At 44.1% G+C, this 9,524-nt stretch overlaps 1 long non-coding RNA gene across 1 annotated transcript; it reads left to right on the top strand.

The window, feature by feature from the left end:
- Positions 1-812: 812 nt before the first annotated feature.
- Positions 813-4,326, top strand: LOC135980759 (uncharacterized). The gene is made up of 2 exons (XR_010597659.1): positions 813-3,095; positions 4,049-4,326. It is a non-coding gene; the product is annotated as an uncharacterized LOC135980759 (long non-coding RNA).
- Positions 4,327-9,524: the final 5,198 nt, after the last annotated feature.

Below are 9,524 nucleotides of genomic sequence, written 5' to 3' on the forward strand. Positions count from 1 at the left end.
TAGCTTTTTTTTTTTTTTGCAACTGTATAAGATTGTTGACTCCTATTCAATTTGTGATCCACTATAACCCACAATGTTTAGAACGGCAATGGCAACTCTACATAAACTTCATAGACTTTGAGAAGGCGTTAATAGCATTCACAGGACCAACCTATGTCACATTCTGTGGGCATATGGAATCCTTCTCTATATAATCAACATCATCAAAAGCTTTTATTTCAATTTTACATACATTGAGTTCAGTTTTGAAGTCAAAACAGGAGTATGTCAGGGATGTGTTATGTCTGCAATACTCTTCAACTTTGCCATTGACTGGGTAAGGTAGTGCAGCCAAGAGGCTATGAGCACTATAATTGGCAGGAGGCGCTGGAGATGGATTGGCCATGTGCTTCAGATGGAAACTGATTCCATCACCAGAGTAGCAATAAGATGGACACCTGAAGGCAAATGAAAATGAGGCCGCCCAAAAACAACATGGCGAAGAGCTGTGGAAGCCAAGCTGAAAAGCCTGGGGCACAGCTGGGAAACCATTGAAAGACTTGCCAGAAACAGACAGGAACTTCGTCGCTGCCCTAAATGCCAGAGGCATCATGGAAACATGATGATGATGATGATAACAACCTACCAACTGTTTTCTGCCTATCAATTATTCTCCATTTTGTAGTTGTGCATGCAATTTAGTTTTTCCATTCTCTTCACTGAATGTCATCTGGTTGATTTCAGATCAATTCTCCAATTTGTCAAGGTCATTTTGAATTCTAATCCTATCCTCCAGAGTGCAACATTTTTTCAGCTTGGTGTCATCCACAAACCTTATAAGCATACTTTCTATTCCATTATCCAAGTCATTAATGAAAATATTGAATGGTATTGGACCCAGGACAGATGCCCCTGGGACCCCAATAGATACATCCCCTGTCCCAGTCTGATCATGAATCATTGATAATTAGTCTTTGAGAACAGTCTTTCAACCAGTTTTGCACTCACCTTATGGTAATTTCATCTAGACCACATTTCTTTAGTTTAAGAACATAAGAATGGCCAACCGTGGCCAATGCCAGGTGCCCCAGAGGGAATAAACAGAGAATTATGAAAATTTCATGTTTATGAGAATGTTGTTGCCTGATTTAGGGTGTTAATAATATTAATTTGGATAGTGTGAGTTTTAGGCACGCCAATCAAAAGATAAAAGTTCTTGCTCCGAATCAGGCACCACATAATTTACAAAGGACCCTCGGGAGTATGACAGGAAGCTCACACTGAGATGGATATAGCCTTAAAGACTTTTTATTAAAATAAATGAAGTAGTAATTAAATGATAAAATAATCAGAGTTACAAAAATTATAATTGTATTACTGTACTGCTATTCAAAAGATGCATATGGTAATATGGTATTATTTGCTACAAAGCTTTGGTTAATATATCACATCCTTCCTCGATAACCTGGTGGTAAGAGACACAGGAGCAGCCTCGCCTCTGGCGGTTCAGGTTCCTCAATTCTTGAGTGAGAGGTGCAGCGCTTAGAAGAAGCTATTGCTAAGAGCTATGAAAGCTAACTTAGAATTTACTTAACTAACAAACTTAAAATCAAAATCTAATAAACAAAATTAAGAATAAAAGCATAGGGAAATCAAGCTTAGCCTAGTCCCCTTGGAATTTAGAAAGTTAAGAAAAGCGAGAACAGCCTACTAATAGTAGTAGTCGTCGTAGATAGAATAGAGATTGATCGAACTCTCTAGCAAGGTGGGCCACCTCTTTTATAGGGCACAAGTGCCTGAAATCCTTCCTCCCATGCCCAAACTTCATTACCTCACACACAAAAATGTTAGGGTACACTTACTCCATAGGCTAGTATGCTTGTACGTATTGATGACATTAGATCATTCACACATTTTATTTTTGTTCTTTAGTCATTTCAGTTCTTTCCTTGTGGTGTACTTGGTAAGTCTGTGGGTACAGACTTGGAAACCCCCTATGCCATTCTTCCATTATCTATCTATCTAGATGAAAGGTCTCAGACATATGTGTGGGTGTTGACTTGCTATATGGGTGAAAGGTCTCAGACATATGTAGGCCAACTTTGCTATCCAGGTGAAAGGTCCCAGGTATAGATATGCTAACTTTGCCTTAGCTTGACATACAGATATACCCTGTAGGTCCCTTGCATTACAGGCCTGGTCTACACTATGACTTTAATTCGGTTTTATCAGCGTTAATTCGAATTTACCCTGCAACCGTCCACACAACGACGCCATTTATTTCGAAATAAAGGGCCCTTTAAATCGATTTCTGTACTCCACCCTGACGAGCGGAGTAGCGCCAAAATCGATTTTAACATTTCAAATTAGGGATAGTGTGGCCGCAATTCGATGGTATTGGCCTCCGGGAGCTATCCCACAGTGCATCATTGTGACCGCTCTGGACAGCAATCTAAACTCGGATGCACTGGCCAGGTAGACAGGAAAAGCCCCGCGAACATTTGAATTTCATTTCCTGTTTGCCCAGCGTGGAGAGCACAGGTGAACACAGATAGCTCATCAGCACAGGTAACCATGCAGGCCGATAATCGAAAAAGAGCACCAGCATGGACCGTGAGGGAGGTACTGGATCTGATCGCTATATGGGGAGAGGATTCAGTGCTAGCAGAACTTCGTTCGAAAAGACGAAATGCCAAAACTTTTGAAAAAATCTCCAAGGGCATGATGGAGAGAGGCCTCAATAGGGACTCTCTGCCGCGTGAAGGTCAAGGAGCTCAGACAAGCCTATCAAAAAACAAAGGAGGCAAACGGTCGCTCTGGGTCAGAGCCGCGGACATGCCGCTTCTACGCCGAGCTGCATGCAATTCTAGGGGGGGCCGCCACCACTACCCCACGTGTGATCGTGGATTCCGGGTTGGGGATAGTCTCATCAGCTACACCTGAGGATTCTGCCGATGGGGGAGAGGAGGAGGAGGAGGAGGAGGATGAGCTTGCAGAGAGCACACAGCACTCCGTTCTCCCCAACAGCCAGGATCTTTTTCTCAGCCTGACTGAAGTACCCTCCCAACCCTCCCAAGCCAGTATCCAAGACCCTGACCCCATGGAAGGGACCTCAGGTGAGTTTACCTTTTAAAATATAAAACTTGTTTTAAAAGTAAACGGTTTTTAATGATTACTTTTCCCTGAGGACTTGGGATGCATTCGCGGTCAGTTCAGCTACTGGAAAAGTCTGTTAATGTGTCTGGGGATGGAGCGGAAATCCTCCAGGGACATCTCCATGAAGCTTTCCTGGAGGTACTCCAAAAGCCTTGCCACAAGGTTTCTGGGCAGTGCATCCTTATTCCGTCCTCCATGGTAGGACACTTGACCACGCCATGCTTGCAGCAAGTAATCTGGTATCATTGCCTGACAAAGTCTGGCAGCGTATGGTCCCGGTGTTTGCTGGCATTCAAGCAACATCCGTTCTTTATCTTGTTGTGTAATCCTCAGGAGAGTGATATCACTCATGGTAACCTGGTTGAAATACGGGAACTTAATTAAGGGGACAGAGGTGGCCGTTCCAACTGGGCTGTTTGCCTGTGGCTGAAAATAAATCCTTCCCTGCAGTTAGCCAAGCGCAGATGGGAAATTGGCCCTGAGCTTTTCGCTTTTGGCTAGCAGGGATCTTCCCTGTTACCAGCCACGCGGTGGGGGGAGGGGTACCGTGATCATCCCAGAGAATTCATGGCGGGGGGGGGGGGGGGGTTAGTTTGTTTTCTGCTGCTGCTGAATGTTAACAGAAAAACCGCAGCACTCTACGGGCTTTGCTTGGTATGTGGGAAAGGAGGGCGCAGAAGCCGTAAGACAATGGCTTACCATGGCCGCATGCAAGCCGAATTCTGTTGCCCGGACCTGTGATCTCTAGCAGCAAAGCCACAGGCACTCAGTATTAAGAGACAAAATGCGACCTTGCACAGAAATCACATGTGCTATGTAATGTGAATAGTGTTGGTCACCGTGAAAGAGTATAAGCATTGTTCTGCAAAATGTATCTTTTTAAACCATTCTCTCTTTTTTCCCCTCCCTACAGCAGCTGCAAATTCCTCAAGCCTCCCTCCTCCATCCCGAAGGCTATCACAGATAAGGCGTCGTAAGAAGAAGATGCGAGACGAGATGTTTGCAGAAATTATGGAATCCAGCCGCAGTGACAGAGCTCATCTGAATGAGTGGAAGGAAACGGTTTCAAAGTATAGGAAAGAAGCCAGTGAATGTGAGGACAGGAGGGACCAACGTGAGGACAGGAGGGACCAACGTGAGGACAGGAGAGACGCTCGAGATGAGAGGTGGCGGCAGGAAGATCAGAGGAGGCAGGATGCAACGCTGGGGCTGCTGCGTGAGCAAACAGACATGCTCCGGCGTCTGGTGGAGCTTCAGGAACGGCTGCAGGAAAACAGACTGCCGCTACAGCCCCTGTACCCCCCTCCCCCCTCCCCATGTTCCATATCCTCCTCACCCAGACATGTAAGAGCGCGGGGGGGGGGAGGCTCCGTACACCTTCCCATTCCACCCCAGTAGACAGCCCAAGCAAAAGGCTGTCATTTTTTTAACCTTTTTTAGTGGCCTTTTCCTTCCCACCGATCCTCCTCCCAAATCCCACCCGGGTTCCCTCCCTCTTTTTCTAATCTATTAATAAAGAATAAATGATTTTTAAATGATAGTGACTTTATTTGGTTTGAAAGCAAGCTGGGGGAAGGAGGGTGGGTTCCTTACAGAAAATGAGTCAATAAAGGGGGCAGGTTTTCATGAAGGAGAAACAAACAGATATTTCACACTGTAGCCTGGCCAGTCATGAAACTGGTTTTCAAAGCTTCTCTGATGCACAGCGCTTCCTGGTGTGCTCTTCTAATTGCCCTGGTGTCTGGCTGCGCGTAATCAGGAGCCAGGCGATTTGCCTCAGCCTCCCACCCCGCCATAAAGGTCTCCCCCTTACTTTCACAGAGATTGTGGAGCACGCAGCAAGCAGAAATAACAAAGGGGAGATTTCTTTGGCTGAGGTCAGAGCGAGTCAATAATGAACGCCAGCGACCTTTTAAACGGCCAAATGCACATTCTACCACCATTCTGCACTTGCTCAGCCTGTAGTTGAACAGCTCCTGACTCCTGTCCAGGCTGCCTGTGTATGGCTTCATGAGCCATGGCATTAAGGGGTAGGCTGGGTCCCCAAGAATAACTATTGGCATTTCAACATCCCCAACGGTTATTTTCTGGTCCGGAAAGTAAGTCCCTTGCTGCAGCCCTTTAAACAGAGTAGTGTTCCTGAAGACGCGAGCGTCATGAACCCTTCCCGCCCAGCCCGCGTTGATGTTGGTGAAACGTCCCTTGTGATCCACAAGTGCTTGCAGCACCATTGAAAAGTACCCCTTGCGGTTTATGTACTCGGTGGCTTGGTGCTCCGGTGCCAAGATAGGGATATGGATTCCATCTATCGCCCCACCACAGTTAGGGAATCCCATTGCAGCAAAGCCATCCACTATGGCCTGCACATTTCCCAGAGTCACTAACTTTCGTAGCAGCACCTCAGTGATTGCTTTGGCTACTTGCATCACAGCAGCCCCCACCGTAGATTTGCCCACTTCAAATTGATTCCCGACTGACCGGTAGCTGTCTGGCGTTGCAAGCTTCCACAGGGCTATCGCCACATGCTTCTCAACTGTGAGGGCTGCTCTCATCTTGGTATTCTGGCGTTTCAGGGCAGGGGACAGCAAGTCACAAAGTTCCATGAAAGTGCCCTTACGCATGCGAAAGTTCCGCAGCCACTGGGAATCGTCCCAGACCTGCAACACTATGCGGTCCCACCAGTCTGTGCTTGTTTCCCTTGCCCAGAATCGGTGTTCCATGGATAGAACCTGCCCCATTAACAACATGATCTCCAAAGCACCGGGGCCCGTGGTTTCACAGAATTCTGTGTCCGTGTCCATGTCCATGTCCTCATCATGCTTGTCGCTGCGCTGCCGCCGCCGCTGCCTCCTCGCCTCGTTTTTCTGGTCCTGGCTCAGCATAAACTCCACGAGAACACGCGAGGTGTTTACAATGTTCATGACTGCTGTCTTGAGCTGAGCGGGCTCCATGCTTGCCGTGGTATGGAGTCTGCTGTGTTCACCCAGGAAAAAAGGCGCGAAATGGTTGTCTGCCGTCCGTTGCTTTCATGCAGGAAGGGAGGGAGGGAGGGAGGGAGGAGGTGAGGCTGTACCCAGAACCACCTGCGACGATGTTTTTTGTCCCATCAGGCACTGGGATCTCAACCCAGAATTCCAATGGGCGCGGGAGACTGCGGGAACTATGGGATAGCTATGGAATAGCTACCCAGAGTGCAACGCTGCAGAAATCGACGCTAGCCCCGGTACTTGGACGCACACCGCCGAATTAATGTGCTTAGTGTGGCCGCATACATTTCGACTTTATACAATCTGTTTCCCAAATTCGAATTATATAAATTCGGTTTAATCCCGTAGTGTAGACATACCCACAGCCAAACTAACTTTAATATACATCTAGAAACCCATTACAATAAACCAAATACTTAAACTATAAGAAAAGATATATAGCAGGTTAATCCTATAGGCTACAATGTCATGTTTGACTATGTCAAAAGTCTTACTAAAATCAAGATATACCATATCTACAACTTCCCACCCCATCCCCAACTACTAAGCCAGTAACCCTGTCAAAGAAGGAAATTAAGTTGCTCCAGATGACTTGTTCTTGACAAATCCATGGTGGCTATTTCTTATAACACTATTATTCTCTAGGTACTTACAAACTGACTGTGTAATAACTTGTTCCAGTATATTTCCAGGTATCAAATTTAGGCTTACTCTTCTATAATTCCTTGGGTCCTCTTTCTCCCATCCCTCCCCCTTTTTAAAGATAGATCTTTAGTATATTCGTAGCTTTAGAGCCTTCTCCTCAATCCCCTTTGGTGAAAAAATATTATATACATGCAACAAATCATATAACTGACACACTTACTCATATCTTTAGATGCTTCTGCCTTCCAACGTATATTACTTCTGTCTTATCTGAGTTGAGTCAGTCCATTTGCTATTATGAAGTTCTCAAAGAGTGGTGTCAAACTAAGATTTAAATTAAGAATATCTCTGGAATAATCACAAATGCTTTTAATTTGTTTCCTTTATGGATTCCATTATGTGAACATGCTTGAAAACTTAATAAAATTTCATCCTAGATCTCAAATATAAAGACACAGATGAGAGGAAATTGAACACGGCACATAAATCAATAGCTAACAACTATCAGTTTAATAATTATAGGGCATAGAGAATGGGCTACTTTTCCTGTTCTTGACTTGTGTGAGAATATGACTTGTCCAGTTTCCATCTAAGAGAATCTTAATATGATTAGTAAAGTGTCTGTGTATATATATCTTTTCTCTCATCTCAATGCTGTGTGACTCTTGACATGAGCAGTTATTATGTATGGAATTTGATTTCTTCTTGTGGCTTTTCCAGCTTTTAGAGGCTGTATAGAGCTAAACATAAAAATGCTGATAAATAAGAAAATGTGCAGAGCCTCCCCCCACTTCCTTTTTGGCTAGTTTATAGGAACTTGACTTGCCACAAACAATTTTACAACTTTGACTGCTTGGTGAATGTTACATTCCTTCCCTTTCCCTCTATCAGTCTCTTGGCAGGCAAGTTCTTTAGGACAGGGATAATACATCTTTTTGTCACTGTAATGAGTCAGAGTAAGATATTACTTGGTGTGGGTATAGGTGGCAGAAATGGGCAATAATAGGACACCTCTCTTTCTATGCTAGTACACTATTTTTGATCAGTAGAGATACTCAAGGTCATATCCTCTGCCTCGAATGCAGCAAGGCTTTCCTGATGAGGGTTCCTTCAGTCTGGAACACACTGTACATCCATAGTGCACCAGAGACTGGTTTGGAGAATTATGGGTTTTCCTTCTCCCCACCCAGCCAGGACAGTTGAGTGGATAGGAATGTGGGGTGAGAGAATCTGAGATTAGAAATAGAGGAGGATTTTAACTTATTGTTTTGAAGATTAGTGTATAGATGAATCATGTTAATATTGTGTTTTTAATGTACTAGGCCCAGTAGGAATGGTGTGGTGTCATGCCATGCCAGCAGGAAGTCTAGGAATTACTGATCAGGACTTGTTTACACTTACAGTGCTTCAGCGGCATAGCGGCACCACTATAGCACTTAGTGGAGATGCTACCTAAGCCAACAGGAGTGCTTTTTCTGTCTACATAGGTACTCCAGCTCCCGAGAGGCGGTAGCTGTGTTGATGGAAGAAGCCCTCCTGTCGACATAGCACTCTCTACACCAGGGGTTAGGTTACATAGCTCAGGGGTGTGATATGAAGTTTCACTAGTCACTTTTTAAACTGAAATTGCATTAATTCATAAAATCTAATAGGGGTGTGTACAGATTCTCTGATGCAGACTATTGAAGAGCTACAAATGGATATGCTAAGCAAAAATGAGAAGATATAATGATATTTTGGAACCATGATATTCAAGAATGGTGATCCTCTGTGTATTGACCAGAACTGTTGTGAACATCGACTCTGGACCCTCTACTATAACTGGCCTGTTGCAAGCCAGTGAATACCAGGGAAACCCTGCTCTCTTGTTAATGCGTATAAATTGTGTTTCCAATATAGTCAGAAAGTTTAATAAAGGTGAGTTGTTTATTCTAATATGACAAAAATACACTTCACTTGTCTTTTGGTTGGAAATTTCATTAGGAAGAAGCAAAGGAATACACTTAGAGAGCCAACTTGAATTGTTCTTCATCATCAAAACACGGTGAAACTTGCCAAAAAAGGATGGAGCCGAAGCTCTCACTTGCTCATCATCCTCTTCAAACAATTGACCAACCCATGTTATCAGAGTGCACTGGAGGAGATGAGATGACAGTTGTTTAGCTTCTGGCCAAACACTTGAGTTTATGGCACTTCAGATACATCCTAATGCCACAAAAATGGTAGGTTGCGGTAAGTCACTAGAGTTGCAAGATTTCAGGTTCTGTTGCAAACACCATTCTAAATGTAGTGAACTTTAGTTTGTTCTGTGTTTGTACAGCACCTAGCAAAATGGGGTTCTGGTCCTTGAGTAGGACTCTTGCATGCTATGATAATACAAATTTAAGACATAAATCTAGGATAACAATCTGGGGAGGAGAGGCATGTTCAGTACAACTACTAGCTGTTAAAACCAAACTTAATTTTATACATTATTTTAAGGCAAGGATTTTTCCATCAAGAGAAGTCAATGGTCTTGAACTAATGGGTATAGTCTTGAATCAATTGGGTAACCGAGGCGTGTCTATTGACAGTTTACAAGATAGGACTATGATAGCATTATGAATACAGAAGTGAAATTCTTTGGAGTACAAGAAGTGTTTCATCTTATTGTTTCATGTGATGTGCACATATCCAATTTTGTCTTTAATGATGCTGTAATGTCATTACAAGAAGCTGTAACTCTTGCTGGTGAGTATAGCTTTTGCTGTCCTGAAA

This window comes from Chrysemys picta, chromosome 1 (assembly GCF_011386835.1).
Source record: "Chrysemys picta bellii isolate R12L10 chromosome 1, ASM1138683v2, whole genome shotgun sequence".
Classification (NCBI taxonomy): domain Eukaryota; kingdom Metazoa; phylum Chordata; order Testudines; family Emydidae; genus Chrysemys; species Chrysemys picta.